This window comes from Nothoprocta perdicaria, unplaced genomic scaffold (assembly GCF_003342845.1).
Source record: "Nothoprocta perdicaria isolate Ctin4 unplaced genomic scaffold, notPer1 scaffold_199, whole genome shotgun sequence".
Taxonomy (NCBI): domain Eukaryota; kingdom Metazoa; phylum Chordata; class Aves; order Tinamiformes; family Tinamidae; genus Nothoprocta; species Nothoprocta perdicaria.
This window is the reverse complement of record NW_020455193.1, coordinates 137,790-156,859: the sequence shown is the minus strand read 5'-3', so window position 1 is coordinate 156,859 and position 19,070 is coordinate 137,790. Positions and strand designations below refer to the sequence as shown.

General features: G+C 33.8%; 1 long non-coding RNA gene across 1 annotated transcript; it reads right to left on the bottom strand.

The window, feature by feature from the left end:
• Window positions 1-824: 824 nt before the first annotated feature.
• On the bottom strand, window positions 825-18,714 carry LOC112945743. Its single transcript, XR_003249073.1, has 3 exons — window positions 18,597-18,714; window positions 5,138-5,241; window positions 825-884 (listed from the first exon to the last, which is right to left on the bottom strand). It is a non-coding gene; the product is annotated as an uncharacterized LOC112945743 (long non-coding RNA).
• Window positions 18,715-19,070: the final 356 nt, after the last annotated feature.

The following is a 19,070-nucleotide window of genomic DNA, read 5'->3' as shown; positions in this document are numbered from 1 at the left end:
AGTTATTAGCTAGACTTTTTCATTTTCTCCCTCTACTTAACTAAATAATTATGATATAGTCTATTGTCTGTTTCAAGGACAGGCAGAAAATGTCGTATTAAAAAATAGGTATTTCAAGTACTTGAAACTAAGAAGCTATATCTATTTTAAATCCAAAAAATAAAAAAAAAAGTCTGTAATGATACAAAGCAATATCTATTTTTATTCTTAATTCTCTGCTTGATGCTGATGTTCATGCTGTATAAAACTTGGAGTTTCTTTTAGAGGCATCAAATAGCAACAACTGTTTTATACATCTTATGACAGTAAAGAACAATAGTATAATGTAAGATTTTCCTTGTCTAGGTCCAAAAATCCTAGAAAATTCCAACAATAGGCTTCTGTTATTTTGTTGTGATAGACATGACAAATTTTCAAAGGAATGTAAGAAGTGTATGTTTATGCATTCAGCTTTAAATAGTCAAAATTATTTCATTGTAATATTTTCCAACATGAAACAAATAACAAAAATGAATGAAAAACTTCTTTGATTTGATTCCTTCAAGGACACTATACAAAAATTACACAATTTCACAGGATGTAAGACCTTTTATGAGAACAAGCTTATTTTGACTATTATTTCCAACTCAAAGATCTTGCATTCTCCTACCTTTTTTTTAAAAAAAATAACAAAACTGTGAAAATAACGCATCTTCTAGTGCAAAAGAACATCTCATATTATTGTCTTTATTTGGTATACTGTTAAATTTGCTTTCAATTATATGTTGTTACCTTTGTAGTTAACCTTGAAGCCAATCGAACCCACACTTTCATCTGTCTGAAGATGCAACCACATCTGATTGCTCATGCTCACAATTAAATCTGGTACAAAGCTCCCAGTTAACCTAGAGAAAGAAAAATCAGTATAAAGTCATTGCACTTTAGGCTTTCTTAACAGTGATAAGAGCCAAGAAGGAAGCTTTAATTATAGTCTGAAAAGACAACCATATCACAAACAAGTACTGGGAAAAAATCATATTTTAAATATTAACGAATAAGAACATTTCTGGTTTTGGCAGTTTGATCTAAGACAGAATATAAATAACTGTTGAAGAATAACATATTCTATATAATATTATATATTGATACAGCTCTCAAAGTTCCACTAGCTACAGGTTTGATAGAAATCCATAAATACAACTTCTGTTTGGAATATAGTGAAGGATCTCACCTCACCTTCAGTTAGTAGTCCAGAAAGGCATGTGTCTCTCCTCACCATGAATCTTTTCTGGCAATCCTGCGTACATGTGTCAAATACTTGCAGCTACATCAAACAGCACCAGGAGCTGATAATAAGGCACTGTACCAGTTCTTCAGGTATAGAGTTTCTCTGGTATGTAACTATCCCACTTTGGAATGCAGATATCCCATATTTAAGATGAGATTTCTTAAATCACAACATGGCTATCAATACTCCTGTTTTTCATACACTGTTTCGTCTCCCCCCATCACCTCTATTACAGTGGTGGAAGAAGGTATGTGGCATTCCTTCATTAGCACAAATATCAGATATCAGGACTTTAAAACTTTTCAATGTTGTCAGACATTGAGTAATTAATGAGTAATTATTAAAAAAAAGAAAACAATTTGCAATTAATTTAGTTTTTCAGATACAAAATTGTATAGTATAGCTATAGATGTAACTGTCCTCCAACTCCTGTTCCAGTAGGACACTACTTCTGCAACTTCTGTGTCTGCAAGACTTATATTTCAAACCTTACAATGTATTGCCAGAGATACAGACCATCCATAGATAAACACATGAATTTCACTGTTTTTTTTTACTTGTCGTAATATAAAAATTTGAAAGTCAGTGCAATACTACATGTTCATTTGGTTTGCTGAATGATTCTTAAATATTATGACAATAGAAACAAAGCATTCTGAAACCTGCAGTTTTACAAGTTACATTCTTCTCTTTTTCTTCAAAAAACAAGAAAGCTTTATCTCAGATTTGGTAAGAGTTTGTTGGTTCTTTTATCAACGGAATGATGGAAAGTAACAACACATTCCCATCCTGCTGAAGTTAGGATCACAAGCACAAGATTATGTAAAAATAGGGTTGTTTTTTCTTCACCAGTTGTAATCATTCTTTATAACAAGTTGAAACTTTAAATAGTCCATTTAAAATATATTTTGCAGTTAAATTTAGATCTCCCCTCTCGTCTTTTTTAGCTTGTTGCTGTATAAAATAATTTTCTGTGGGAAAAATTCAATGCAATTTCTCACATCTGCGCTCACAGATGGAGCTACTACAGCAACTGTTGCCAGAACTGAACAAGTAACCGCCTGGCCAAAATAAAATAATGCACTAACTGCTCTTTCCAGTTCTAAGGGAAGTGTCTTCAGTGATTTAAGGCTTTGCCAAATTAATAGATTAAYAGCCTGTCCCTCCATTAGAAACAACACTCTGGTAATGGCCAACAGAGCTCTGTAACTGTCACTGGTGAGAGAGTAGATTTTGGTCACGGCCACTGGGAATATCAATCTCTAAGTAATGTCACAGAGAACAATTCCTATGATGTATAGGATAGAAATGTTCATCATTTCTGCTTTGTTAAATCAGTTATAAATACATGTTTGCAATTTATTTTTTTTTTTCTAGGTAGTTTTCAGAGACCGTATTTTTTGCCCTCCATCTCCCATTGTGAAAGGACATGAGTTATCTGCAATTTCGGCATCTGCATGACCTGTGAAGAATCCTGCAAAATGCTGATTTAAGTTTTTTAGGTCTGCCTTTGATATATGTGGGAAGACTTTTGGGCTATAAATCACTAAGATCCAGAAAAGGCTACTTAAGATAATAGAGTGAAACTGAGGGTGAATTATCCTGTCTTTTCTTATGGGATTTGAGACTTATTCTGCTCCATATACATTTGTGGAGGAATTGTTTGGAAAACTAGGGCCTAACAGAAGTTTTGGCATTGCAGAAGCTTGCTTGGGGTGAGACACAGTTGCCACTTCCAGGATGGCTGATACGCACGGACTCTGCTCCTTCACAGTTGCCTGGGCAACACAATCTGCCCTCCTCACAGCTGCAAAGGGGAGTAGCAGAGGATGGAGCGGAGTGAAGACCCCGCGGCCAATTTCTGTTGCACTCCCTGCAGCTTTCAAACTGCAACATTTCACAACAACATTGCCTAGATTCCTATCCTGGAGGTAAGTTCTTATACCTCTCTTTAAAAAAAACTGCAGCAAGCACTGTAAAGATGGATAGATAATGATTAGGAGGCCTCATTTTTATATATATATWTATTTATTTCTTTTATTAAACAGCTTATCAGTTATATCACTCAGCAGGGTGTTTTCAAATTCCAACCCTTCCACAAGGGCTCCAAAACTACTTCTCTCCCAGAGTAGTGAGATAGATTTCTGCTGAGACAGATCACCCAAGAGTGGCTTAGAGGAAATTTAGAAGTGTGGGACACTCTCCTTTCCTTTTGCTAACAATGATCCGCAATATGGAAGATGGAGTGCATCCACATGCATACCCATTATAACAGTCATACCAAAAGTGTAAGGCTTGCTGACTGGATCTTCCAAATGTGTTACAGCCAGTGTCAAGGTGCACCCAAATGAAGAGCCACCTGCAACAACTGTCTGGACAAACTCCCGAAACCACATTTCCCAACATCCTGAAAAAGTGATGCCTCTGTTGTAGGAAGAAGGAACCATTATTTCTTCCTCCTTTTTCATCTTTAGCCCTTAGTATTAAACCTTCTGCCTGCCAAGTTTTCTTGTGAAACTTTTCGTTACATGGGCAAGCACTAAGAACAGCTTCATATCTGCCACCTTGTCCAACAACTACTTTCTGAACAGGCCATTAGGTGCTGAGCTCACTAGGCTTAAGCAACTGCTCATGTTCCTGGGTGCAAGTATATCTAAGCACCTAGCGAAATTTAATTACAAATATTGAAATGTTTTTGGAGTTTATCTACTTCCATGCCTAGCACCAGCAGAGCAGGAATTATCAAGACTATGAGCTGGATTTAGGAAGCATAATTCTATCTAAATGCTGCTTAAATTCAGGTTTGTGTTCTGAACTTTCCTATCCAGCAGTGCCCAGTAATGCTAAGAGAATAAATGTTTGGGTAAGATTCCTGATTAATTTTGATAAACTGAAAGATAAATAATCATTTTAACATGATATRCAATAAAGCAGTCACATTCAAAACAATTATCAATTTGCTGGAGAAAAGATAATTATTTTAAAATGTATGATCCAAAACTATATCATAAAATAGATTATGTATTTGAGATACTTGATATCCCAGACAGCATTTGCATAGCTCAGAGGAGAAAATATTTACAAGTTTTTAACAAAATTAAATTATATTCCGCCTTCTGTGTGATTTTTGGGAAAAAAAATACTTGCCTACTTCTTTATAGATCAGTTCTTTACATCTTATCATACGTATTAACACTTAACTGAATCTTATGACAATTGTAACTCCTCGTTAAAATAAAATGATACAGAATTTCATTAAGTTTATAATAGGCTTAACATGGTAATTGCATATTTTTTCCCAATATGTCAGACATTTCTAGGTATATTTATATGCATTTTTTTTAATATTAACACCTTTAAAGAAGCCAAATCCAAACAGAGTGGTTTACTATATTGGTCCTACTCAGATTTTCTTTGTAATCATTTCTTCACCATACTAGCTTGTTTTCTGGGCCTATCTACCACAGTCAATAAGCACATAAAGGTCAAGCCTTACAGTACATCTTTTTTCAAAACAAGCTTGCTCTGGTGTAAGCTTCCTGATAACTATGTAAATGACAAACTGCTTGCAAAGCAAGCGGCTCTACAAGTTTACATGTGTACGCATGAACATAGAGATTGAATATATCTCTTTAAAAGTATGTCAGTTTATCTTTTTTCCCTTTTGCTGTCCAATCCCTCTCTTTCTGATATTAAATCAGTAATTTCATAATAAAATAATGTATCTAACCTGCCAGTGTTAAGAAATTTCAGAAGCTTGGTAAGATTAGTTTTTGTTAGGAATTATCTCTTTTTTGTCCTTATGGCCTGTCACCAAACAATCACATGAATGATACTCTGTAATACAGAGTGTAAATGCAAAACACTTACACTTGAAGCACAGTTTTAGGATCACCCACTTCTCCTCCATCACCGATTGTCAGCGTGTCATAGCCAATCTCCAGATCAAATTCTTCAAAATTTATCTGAATAACCTAGTAAAAAGAAAGTAAATGTATACTTTTAAATGAAGAAAAGTTGCTTTGAGATGGCCCTGTAAGTAAGCTTTCGATCAGTAAAAATAAATCAGAATTTCAAGTTAGAAATAAGTGCATGTAGCTGTAGAACATTTTAAAATAAATTATTAACCAATAGCTCTGATTTAAGAAATACACAATTACAATAACTTTAAGGTGCCATTACACTGCTGAGCTAAATTCAGAAGTGATGTTTCACTTATTTACGCACTTGTTTCATGTTTAATACAGTACAAAAAAATTCACTACATTTTGGTAAGATATCCTTTAAGGGCAACTTAATTGATTGAACTTCATGCCATGCAATTGTCTGCAAATAGTAATTGAATAATTGTACTTCACCAAGGAAATTCAGTGAAGGTGAGGATCATAATTTACTCAAGACATCTAAAATTTGGCTCAGTTAGGATAAAGCTGGACCAAAGATAGAAGTATTTTTATTTTATGAAGCTGAATAAAAAGCTTAGTTATCAGAAATTAATCTATTTTATATCTTACAATCTAAACTGTAGTGTGCATGTATAATGAATATGGACAGCAATTTCAGTTCCATTTTAAGAATACAATGAATTTTTCACTTAGACTAAAATTCAATTATACTTTTACAAAAGAAAATAAAGGATTTTTTTTTCCCCCTACCAATTTACCAATCACATTAACTGTTTCTTTTGGAAAATAACACAGATTCCTCAAATTTCCATGTAGATAATGCAATACCTGTGCATAACAATTATTTCTTATACCTCTAACTAATGGCCTTTAATTATTGCTATAATTCAGGAGTGAGAGTGCTAATGCTTAACACTGTAGATTTCATTTTGCTGCATAAATAATATATCTGGGAAATTTACTTTGTTACACTGGGCTTCTAATAGCTGTTTTGAAAAAGGGACATATTTTTAATGAGTTCTCTGAAAAAAAATATTTTTAGTCATTTATGGCTTTCTTTTCACTCACTCGGGCCTTGTTCCCTCAGGGAGGATGATGGGATCCAGTGGCCAGGAACCAGCAGGCCCCACTGGCAGCCCCCATTGCTACCCACAAAAGCACACTTTGGTTACTGAGAATATAACGTAGTATTACAGTATTGAAAGTATGTTATAGTTATTAGTTATTAGTTATTATTATTATTTAGTTATCAATACTCCAGTGGTAGAGCACAGAAAACTGACATTTATAACCATAGCAACAACAGTTCCAAGTTGTTAAGAAAAACTATGCAATGAACTGTCAGCTGTCTGCTGAACCCTAATTCTGTATTCCATTAAAGATAGCCTACCCTCATAATTATTTTTATATAACTTCCTAAGTGCAACAATAAGTGTTTTTTAATTAATTCTTTCCAAGATATTTTCTATTGAGTACAACCAAAATAATAAAAAATCTTTTTATTTTATTTATTTTATTTTTTTTGTAACTGAAGTATCTGGCTTTATAAGAAAAAAAGAATCATATCTTAAAAAACTAAAAGTTTTTCTGTAGCCCAATGCAATATCCTATTATAAGCACATACCCCCGAGGAAGGAGAAGATATGAGAAAGGCATGAGAGAAGAAGAAGAGAGAAGGCTTAACATACCACTCCTGCACTGATTTACAGTACTTGGTAAAGGAGCCTGTTGACTCAAACGTAGAGTTCATGATGAAAGGAATTTGCACAAACAAATCAAGAGCAACAAGTAACCACGGGAAACTTTCAACATCTGATATCAAGAGGTAGGAAACTCGTACCTAGATAGGCAGTACACAAGCATTTCTGTGTTGTAGCTGTAAAGAACTATGTTGTGTTTTCTGGGAACTTATCCTCTGCTGTTTATTTTTGACATGCCAAGTGCAAAAAACCAATGTGCTCAAAAACTATGCAAATGTGCTTGAATGCAAGAAAACAAGTACTTCCACTGATAAGAGATATTTTCACAGTTTTTGTTTTACAGTGTCTGATTTATTTTGATCAAATTTGATCAAAACCCAAGATGCTTAGCATTAGCTGTGCTTGTTATATTGATTTTTTTCCTTTCAGAACAATGAAAAGACATTGGGATGACTTCAGCATTTAGAGGGTACTGGATCCTATCACAATAAAAACAGAGGTAAGATGGGTTTGTAACTTCAAAAATGACAAGACAATAAATGATTTGTCAAAGCAGAATTCTTGGCAGGTGAGTCAGAAAGTTTTGTGTGTTTTGAGAAAGAGAACTGTAAATGAAAGACTAACGATAATAGGAATATTCAATTTAGTTYAACATGACAGTAAAATCTCAAAGTAATAATATTCTGTTGTTTTTCAGAATAAATAAAGGCTAAAGGGAAATATGTGCTGTTTTTTYCTATGTTCTATACATTTAAAACCTGATCAAGAGCTGTGCAATTGATCTGGTTACTAAATGTGCAATAATCGGAGACATATGAATTGATATTCTTTAGGAATAAATTCTGTGCAAAGCCAGTTCATGTTTTTTCCTCAGTTTTCAAGAGCAAAATATATATCATTACTATAAATATGATCCAATGCTTTTTATTGATTCATACATGTTTGGTATGAATATCTGTTTAAGGTTCAAAGAAAGTACAAAGAAAGTATATACCAAAACGATATCATAGAATCACAGAATGTTCAAGGTTGGAATGGACCTCTAGAGATATGTAGCCCAACCCTCCCGCTCAAGCAGGGACACCTAGAGCATGTATATATCAAAACATATTCATGTACTTATTGTATTTAAACCCCATGTAAAAAAAAAAAAAAAAAAAAAAAAGGAGTGGTTATATATTTTTACAAGGCAGTACTGTAAATAAATATTTCACAAAAGATTTGCTTATTATGTGAGATTCTAGGCAGGAGGATGATGTGAGTTTTGAAAAGCAGCCTCAAGAAGGAATTTTCAAATATGTGGAAATCCAAATAAGACAACAGTTTTATTTCATTTTAATTTCATTTAAAAATATAAATTAACTGGTGATGATAGACTGTGTATCAGTATGCCTTGAGAACTGCAATCTTTTTTTTTTTTTAAATTTATTTCAAAGGCAGATATTAAGTAGTCCCTGAAATTTTGGACCTTTATAGTAGCTTTTATGATGTATCCACAATTTAGCAGAGGGCATAGACTAATCAWATGTTGCATTTCATTTTGCATAAATAGATTCTTCCAGGATATTCACTTTTTTTCAAGGTACAGCTGTTACTGCTCTCATGTCACATGAATACTTGCAGTCCACATTCACAAAAATAAATTAAATTTTAGCAAGAAAGGCCATATTCTGTCTTAAACCTAGTATGCTTCTGCTGGTTATAAACCTAGAAGCACAAACAAACTAGGAACACTAACTATTGCTATCCAATCTATAAAACCAACAAGAAAAAAAAAGTTATCCAAAATTGTGGTGATATATTTTGATCTCTATTCCAGATGATTRTTGATTGAATGTCTAGTTCTTGGTGGAAATAGCTCCCCAAAATACCAAAATTTTACATAGGAAGTAGGATTCYAGGTGATATACTCCACTTCTTAAAAGTTCAAAATGCACTAAGAACTAGATAGTGAAAAGAATGATGCTTAACAGAAAAAAATAAAAAAAAAAATATGTGTTTTAAAACTGCTTCTGAAGTAGAAGTGTAAAGATTTAAAGTTGTGTGTATTACCATATGTGCATCTGTTAACCTAAAGCTTCCAATGCAAATGTAATTTAAAAATATTTTTTGATATATAGTTATGTTTTTATTCCATAAAATTTGACATTTTACTAGTAAAATAACTATGAAGATGTTTCTTAAAAAATGTTATGAAGCTATTTTCCTCAGATAAATAAAAAATCCAAAAGGTAAGGATATGAGATGAATATGAACAGTGAAGAGCAGTTCTGCCAATAATGCAAACTAATGACACATTACACATTCAAAAATATGATTCAAAATATCCAGGTAGCAGATCTGTAGCAAAAATACTACATTAACTAACTCTTACACCAACTATTGAACATTTATTTTATATAGAGAGAACAATAAAAGAGAGAAAACTTAGAAAATTGGAGATATATATATATAAAAAGATGAAATGACACATTAAGGTGTGAGATATACGAGAGAATCATGTCAATGATTGTCAATAATTTTAACCCTACAGATAGGAAATGAATTATGCTCTCAGCATCACAGACTAATTCTACAATCAATTATTTAGAAATATCACTCAGAATTATTGCTTTTGGAAAACATATGAAAACAAATGTAAAGTACCTTCCCACCCACCCCTAAAATAAATATTGCTTGAAACTTTACAATAGCAAGACAACTCATTAAAATAATAAAAAAAAATTGATGTGCATGCTATAGTTTTYGATTTGCATAAAATTTTAACCTTTGTTAAATTGTTTTGCATTTATAATAAGAGCTTCCAACATTAATTAATTTCAAAAGTACAGCCTCAGCATTTAATGATTCTCTGTAACTTGGATACAAAATATTCTACAAAACAGAAATCCTCTTTTAAATACCACTGCCTACAAAGCAAACAAACATAAATAAAAATAAAGAATTATACAGGTGAGGTAAACTGTCAGTATAATCTGGCAAGGGATGTTAAAGATAACAAGAAGAGCTTCTTCAAATATATCAGTAGCAAAAGAAAGATCAGGGAAAATGTGAGTCTGCTGTTGAATGGAGTGGGTACCCTGGCTACAAAAGACTTTGCTTCAATGTTTACCAAGGGCAGCCCTTTGGAATCTCAGACCCTAGAGACAAGAGAAGAAGTCTGGAGAGAGGAAGACTTGCCCTGGGTAGAGGAAGAATCGGTTAGAGAGCACTTAAATAACTTGATAACCACAAATCCATTGGCCCTGATGGGATGCACCCAACACTCCTGTGTGAGCTGGCATATGTTATTGCTGAGCCATTCTCCATCATCTTTGAAAGGTCCTGGAGAACAGAGGAGGTATCGGAGGACTGGAGGAAAGTCAATGTCATAGCAATCTTCAAAAATGGCAAGAAGGAGGACCCAGGCGACTACAGACCAGTGAGCCTCACCTCTATCCCTGGAAAAGTGATAGAACAACATCATAGCTGTTGTCTCTAAGCACGTAGAGGATTAGAAGCTGCTCAGGAGTAGCCAGCATGGATTCACTAAGGGGAAATCATGCTTGACTAACCTGATAGCTTTCTGTGATGGAATGACTGCCTGGGTCGAAGAAGGCAGAACGATAGATGTCATCTACCTGGACTTTTGCAAGGCTTTAGATATCGTCCCTCACAGCATCCTCCTGGACAAGTTCAGATAGTGGGATAGATGAGTGGATGGTGAGGGGGATTGAGACCTGGCTGCATGGTAGAGCTCAGAGGATGGTGATCAGTGGCCCTGAGTCCAGTTGGAGGCCTGTATTTAGCAGTGTCCCCTGGGGGTCAGTCCGCAGTCCAGTTCTGTTCAATTTATTCATCAATGACTGGAATGAAGGGACAGAGTGYCCTGTCAGCAACTTGGCTGATGATATCAAACTGGGATGAGTAGTTGATACCCTAGAGGGCTGCGCAGCCATTCAAAAGGATCTGGACAGACTGGACAAGTGAATGGAGAGAAACCTCCATTGAAATTGAATAAGGGCAAGCGCAAGGTCCTGCATTTGGGGAGGAATAACCGCAGATACCAGTACAGGCTGGGAAAGGACATTCTGGAGAGCAGCTCAGCAGAGAGGGTCCTGGGTATCATGGTGGATGAAAAGTTGACCAGTGTGTTCTGGTCAGGCAGCAGTGTGTTCTCATGGCCAAGAAGGCCAATGGGATCCTAGAGTGCATTAAAAAGGGTGTCTCCAGCAGGTCGAGGGAGGTGATCATCACCCTCTACTCAGCTTTGGTGAGACCACATCTGGAGTCCTATGTCCACATCTGGGCTCTACAAAAGGGACATGGATCTACTGGAGAGAGTCCAGCGCAGGGCTATGAAGATGATGACCCTGTGTGTGCAGGGGGTTTGGACTAGGTGATCTCTAAAGGTCCTTTCCAATCTTAATGATTCTATAGCATTTTGAGAAATACAGAAATGCAAATAAATAATTAAGCAAGTTTGTCAAAATAATCAAAATAATATSAAAATTATCAAAATAATGTCAAATAATCAAAATAATACTGTTTGTCAGTATGTGTGTTCGGCCTGTTTTTCCCCACAATATAAATTTGTCTACTAGCTTGCACCTTTTGAACATATATGTAGGAGTCCATGGATGACTGTGTATCACAAGTATTCTCACAGCATAGTTGTACACAGATCAAATGCAATTGACAGTTGTATGCTTGTATATAGCTCAAAGGTCTCTCCACTGTTAAAATGAAAATATGTGTATCCAAGTCTTCTATACCTGAGCTATGAATATCCTCAACTCATCATTTATGTTCAGACACTTGACTCTGAACTATAAACACTATGGACATATTTTCTCACATCAGATATTGTAACCTTTCCATATGCTGCTACATTATGCCTCTACAAACTTACTACTTAATGTTAAAAACATGTAACTTATTTTCACACATTTTTCTTCAGCCACTAGAGAAGAAGACAGAATTTTTGATCCAGGTAATAGATAAAGCGACTGATTAGTAACTGAGATTTAAGGTGATGGAGGAATGACATCTGTACCTAACAGACAATAAGAAAATTAGATAAGGAAAGGTTGACCTTGGAAATTCCTGTCACCTCCTTAATACCAGAATCTATTGCTGATCTACAAGGAAATTAATTTCTGCAACAACCACATTATCTTACATTTGAAAAAACAAGACCATATGAGCAGTCCAAACATACTAGTAATAGTGAGAAGTCCACTCCAGTGACACTTATCTACAAGATATCTATTTCTATCAGTTTCTATCTCTATTGTAGAAAAAAAAAAAAATCCTTTAAACTGCTGAAAATTTCATGCCTGCTCTTTGTTCATCAATCAAAAGGAATTATCTGGCTGCTGTTTTCATTGGTGGAAGATAAAAGAAAACATATCTATAGTCCTTATATGCCCTCAGGATGGTTAATTGCTTTTCTGCTGAGGATGACTGACGACTTCCCAGTCAGTAAATGATGTGCATTTGTATCAGATTATAAAAACTAATGAAATCCTGTCATGTGATTGATAGGCTTTACCTCCATAATTTTCCATAGAAACACAGTTCTCTCTGTCAAAATAATTATGTTATTAATATATTTGATTATGGAAGAATAATTTCGGTAGGAGACTATATTGAATCCATCATTCATTATAAAACTGAGGTATACTTTTATATAATATTAATATTAGTAAAAGTTAGTAATCTAACTACTAAATCTCCAGTCAAAAGTTTTTAACTTACACTGCCTTCACAGCTAGTGCTTTTCTGAAAAGATAAGCTACTTGAGAAAGAATTTTATCTTGCTTATTCTGAGCATACCTCTTAGGATAAATAATTAATCAGTAAATTAGGATTTGAAATTCTAGTGATACCAATATGTCTTCATTAACTGCAGAGAGTTTCTAATACACAAAGTCTACTGACTGTATCACTTAACCTGTTGTTAACTCATGTCAGACAAGATTGATCTACTTAAAGCATTTCTCTTCTTTAAAATATAGGTTGGCTATAAACACAATAGAGAAAACGGTTTTGAAATACTTTCAATGAGTTAACATATAACAAAAGAAAATGTATATTAGAGAGTTAGATACTGCTAAATTCCAGTCAARTCACTACTCAAACCCAAGGCATTTTATCTCACAACATATGTCTCTTTTGGACATAAATTTTCCTCACATATATGACAGCTATGAATAAGGCTGTCATATGTTCAGATTTTTTTTTTTTCTCAGTAACATCATTTGAATATGGCCTACACTTTCAGCTGATCAGTCAACCATTAATATTCCAAAATCCCCAAAATCCAAACCTATTTTATCTTCTGTAACTCAAATTTTGTCTACACTTACTATATCTTAGAAAAAAAAGGTCTCTCCATGCTACTTTGAGAAATCTATAGATGAATGTCATTCCTAGATTAATGTAAGTTTAAGCAGTAATATGAGATATGAACATTCTGACTCTTTCATAAGGATGTTCATGGTAGAGGGGTTATACCATGATGTCCCTCATGGTAGAGGGGTTTGTACTTTCTCTTAATTAGAGGATTTTCCAGGAAGATTTTGACATGCAGTTGCTCACTGATTTTTATTTTATTTTAAATGTTGTGATACCGAGCATTTAATAGTATGTCTATCTGATAAAAAACCATCAATCTTAAGGCACTCAGGCTTATCCTTTACTTATTTGTGCCAACGTCCCACGCTTTAACTTGCAGTAAGTTTGTCAGCTTAACTCAGTTACATATATAGGGTCATATAGAGTGTATCAGTTATTTTCACTCATAATTTTGAATCAAAGAATAGAAATTTTCTCTATTTTTATAGCATATAATTCCACATCTTAATTTTGAAATGATTATATAGCCATAGAAAACTATTTAAAGATTGTTTCCATTATCACAATTTCCCTATTAACACTATATACCTTATTTTACATAGAACATTGCACTAATAATTTTAGTCATTTGTGTCTGACTTTCTAATGTTTGCTCATTATTTTTTTTTGCCACAGAATTGAAAGGTACACTCACCTCTCTAAGTTAAAGGTTTAGACCATTTAACTACATGAGTTAATAAAAAGAAATATAATTAAATGTAAATAATAAGTGTTAGAGTCATATATCTCAAAAGGCTTCCTGAGGAGAGAAGGATGCTGCAGCATATAAATCTGAAAAAAAGAAAAAGAGCTCTATATTGTGAGGAAAAATTCACAAAGCTTTCAGTCTTTTCAGCAGCAATAATTAAAAATAAAATAAAATAAAATAAAATAAAATAAAATAAAATAAAATAAAATAAAATAAAATAAAATAAAACAAAATAAAACAAAATAGGCCAAAACAGACAATAAATTATATTATTAGATGTTAAAACAGATGTGAAGATCTAGATTGAAGATGATTTTTTGTAGTGATCCAGATAAGCTTTTGATGTTATAAAGAAGATAAAATGTATGTGTTCCATTAGTAACCTCCTTTAAATAAACAAATAAATTTTTGAAAAAAGAGCTGCATCTCATTAAGAACCATATAGTAGAGTCAGTTTTATATAAATTGTTTTAAATATATTATGTTCCATGTCTCAGTATTATTTCCTGCACTTCAAAAGCTATTTTCATAGTAAAATCCATCAGTCCATTCTCCAAGTAAATTTGTTAGAAAATCATTATGCACTTTTTGAGCCTTTTTGTCACAAATACTTAAAAACATAAAAAATGGCAGATACACTGTCAAGATTGTACTCTAGACCAGAAAATTATGATTAGTGAAGTCCATTGTAAACAAAAGGTAGGAGATCTAGACAGCAAAATCATATCAAATATATATATTAAAAAAAAAAAAAAAATCTGAGCATCTTATTTCTCCCTCGCAAAAGTAAGTTTTTTTTGTCAGAGGAAAACTAAAAGTTCTTGAAGATCAGAAGGATCCAGTCATAGGAAGGGTGTGAAGAATTCAGCTTGACTTGTTCCTGCTTCCATTTTCCCATTAGGCAAGTAGTTAAAACAGATGTCCCTGCACTCAGCATGAAAGATCTGCCCTTTCCTGTATTTCTGAGAGAAGAAAACAAAGATGTCATTGACTGATGTCAATTTAACATAAAAGATAAGGTAGACATCCTGAAGGGAGGACAAGGATGGGAGTAGGGTTAGCAACTTCAGTCTCAAGGGATGATCCTGCAAGCATCACCTTCAGTTCACAAGGAAAATGGAATTAATAGAATTTAAAGAAGCCACCTCAGAGACTACAGACACTAAGCTGTATTAAAACTACATGTGGTTCTGCTTCTCAATAAGATGTCAGAAAAAGGCATATATTGATTGAGAAGAAAAATTTACTACAAAATTATCATTCACAAGAACAAACAAGTGAACCTAAGTATGGAGAAAAGTGGCAAGTCTCTGTGCCAAAAATTCCACAGACAAAAACTACTAAAACATATCAGTAGCTGTTTACACTGGAATCTTCCCATGAAAGTCTCTGGGCCATATTCCTGGATGTCTTAAAAAGTTGTAGCTTGCTTGTGCAACAGGCTTGAGATATCTGCTTGTAGAATGAGTTCTAAACACTCTTCTGACAGGCCTGAGCAAAACAGACCTCATGAGAGGTTAACCCTAACCTAACCCTAACCCTAAATGGCTGTTTCTAACCCTAACCTGGCCTAACCCTAATATGACCTGCTTGAGCTTTATACTGTTCATATAAATAAATATGAGTGACAACTGAATTTATAATTGACAGCAAGTTCACAAAAGGCCTCACTGGCAGTTTTGCCATCGCTGATGAGATAACACAACTCTTAAGAAATTAAATATGAGCATTCAGGTTTTGCTGAATTTGTTTCACATACTCCTTAGTGTGGCCTAAAAGACACAGAAACCAAAAAGTTAAAAGAGGAAGTAAGAAGGGAAGGAGTGGGTGCGGCACAATGGAGAATAACATCATGAGGTAGAGAAAGAAGAAGAAAAGAACACAAACATTTTAAATTATGGATACCTTATGGGTAACCATGCAAAAATCATTGTCCTCTCTGGACATGTTTAAAATATTTTCCAGGGGATCAATTAACTCCAACATTTCTATTAAAAGAGAAATATAATTTATTGAGAAATTGCTTTTCTGTAGAAAGAGATACCAAAACATGACAATGCAACCTGAAAGAAATTTCATGCTATCCTCAGAGGCTTCATTTCATGCTATCCTCAGAGGCTTCATATCCTTTCCTCCATCTCCAAGAATGGACCTGCATTTCTCTCTGGATAGCAAAAGCATAGTATTAATCCACTGTTAACACAAATTGGGAATAATTGGTATGGTTGTTTAACAGAGAGAGACACAAGAAAACTGGATTGCAGTGACTTAGTGAAAAGCTGAGGAGACAGATGGCTGACTGGGACCAAGGTCTTTTTTGTCTGTATTGATAGCAAACTGATAATGCTGAATCCAGTCAGAATAGAAATCTGACCAGATTCAGTCCTGGCATAGACACAAAGACAGCGGGAACAACATCTGTTTACAGCAGCTGAATTTACACTCAGGTTCTTTTTCATCTATTGCTTGAGAATATTCTCTTTTCAAACTACATAATTGCAAATGATGCAACAGAAAAAGTTCTGAAAGGTTTAAAGTTCAATAAGCTCTTATGGTTCTTATGGTTTGGATATAAAATGCAAAGATTGCTGTTTTATAATAAGCACCATGACATTATTTGTTATAGTAATTATAAATAAATATTAATGATTAATCTTCATTATATCATTGGCTTGATTTAAGACTGGAAAAGATCCCAAATATAAAAAGTAGTATATTTTTAGTAGTCATGCAAGGCAAGCACAATTTTGTTCAAGAGAGTAAGGCAAAGTCAGCAGGAATCTAAACTGAACACATTAAACTGATGATTATGTCAGTAAAAAATTTATACATGCAGATTCTTCACTATATGCTAGAAAGAAGTTGATAGAACTATAAAAATGATATCATCTTAATTTTCCTTTTTTTTTTTTTTTAAGAACTTTTAAGAACTCCAGTTTCTTTAGTCTGAGCTGTTCTAATCAGTGGTAGCCATATTTTATACTGATAGCCCAACAAACACAACATTTTTCTATCCATTATTTCAGAAATTCTGTATCTTTGAGTCAGATTTTCACTGCAATATCAAAGAGATATAATTCTGTCTGACCAAGAGCATGAAAAGGATAATTTCAGCATTGTCAAAAAAAAAAAAAAAAAAAAAATTATAAACAAGTCAGACAGAAACCGAAAGACTTCTTGCACCAATTTCCCTGAAATGAATCAAAGATTTTTTTGGTCTAGTGCCTTTAGTAGTGTATCACAGAAATGTAGAAATAATCTCTAACAAATCATATTTTGAAATAGAGATTATATTGTTACCAATATCTTGATTTTTTTCTTTACATTTTTGTTCCAGACACAATTTGGTGCTGACCATACTTCAGCAAATAGTCTTGATTATAGCCTTCCTGAAAAACTCATATTTATGTGAGCCATTCTTGATGTATTTTTAACTTTAATTATATCTAGAATCCTTTCTTGACATTTAGGCGCATGAGAAAACATAGAGGTATATACTAAATACTAATCAAATAAAATGTTGAATGTGTTAAATGGGTGTAAGTTGAAACACAGGAAGTTCCATCTCCATATGAGGAAGAACTTCTTTACTGTGAACGTGACAGAGACATGGAACAGGCTGCCCATGGAGGTTGTGGAGTCTCCTTCTCTGGAGGTCTGCCAACCCACCTCGATGCCACCCTGTGCTCCACGCTCTGGGTGTCCCTGCTGGAGCAGGAGGATTGGACTAGATGATCTCTAGAGATTCCGTCCAACCTTAAGCATTCTGTGATTCTGTGATTCTGTGAGTTCAGGATAACCCAGAAGTTTAAAACAGCGTGTATGCTTACATATTTTTATCACTCAGGGCCTAGAACCATCTTTGTGCTATTCTAATATGTTTTTACTATAGTATTTACAGTTTCAGAATAATTTCTAATAAAACAAAAATGAAATACAGAAATACTTTGATTATTTAACTTTTTTGTTCAACTATCCCAGGAAGGACCTCTGACAAAAAAAAAAAAAAAAAACTTTGTACTAGAATTTGTACAGGTGAGGTAGCTGGATCTCTGAAGAGTTTTAAGAATAAGAACAACAAGCTTAACAAACTCTTTTGTATCCCTTTCCAAGATCTCCTGATACATTTTAAATGATCCATAATTTGGAGACAAATTTTTCCACAACGACTTTATAAGGCTTCATACAGAAACGGAGCAGTGTCACCAAATGGTTTCTGAAATTGAATTAGACTTTCACCAGGTTCTGTAACTTTCTGCTTTTTAAACTGTCAGGTTCAAATTGGTCTTAGTCACAGTGCATCCCTACTGATTATACATACTAGAACCAGAGTCATGACTTTATTTCATGCCATCAAGTATTTTCTTCCAGGAATCAATTTAGGGAATCACATAAAAGCATACTGATATCTACTTGACATACACAAATCAAAATACACTCAAATGAAATTGTAYAGTATTGGTTATTTCATAGAGATGTCTACAATGCAGTACAAAAAGCAGTTGCACTATGTAAATAAATCATTTAAATAACAATTAGCTATTGAGCTATAAAAACTAGTATAAATGTGTAAAAGTTACACGCACTCTATGTAAGCTTTTGTGTTTTTCAAAGCAAAACCAAAATGTTTAACTTACCTTATTAGTATTGATAGCAGTGATGACCCACACACACTGAGCATTGCTGTCATACTGAAATGGAAAATTTGGTGATGTGAAAGTGCCTCCAGGACCCTGAAGACTGGATCCACAAGTCTTGACTGCAAAAAGAAGATTCATCTTACAATTTACACACAAAATAGACAACATTTGTTTTATGAATCTGCTAAGGTTGATACTAATCGGCATTTAAAGGATCAAAACATTTTTGACCAAAAATAGAACAAATACAAGATAATTGAACACCCCTCTTGTGTTCAAGCTTTTTATCTAAACCAAACCACACACACACACACACACACACACACACACACAAACATGAACATTCAAAGGAAAAGACAGATTACACAAGGAGAAACTCTTTGTTCCATTTATTTTTAAAGAAACACTTTCATTTAAGAAATACCTAGTGTCATTAATTCCACAACTATCTTGAAAAACAAGATTATATAC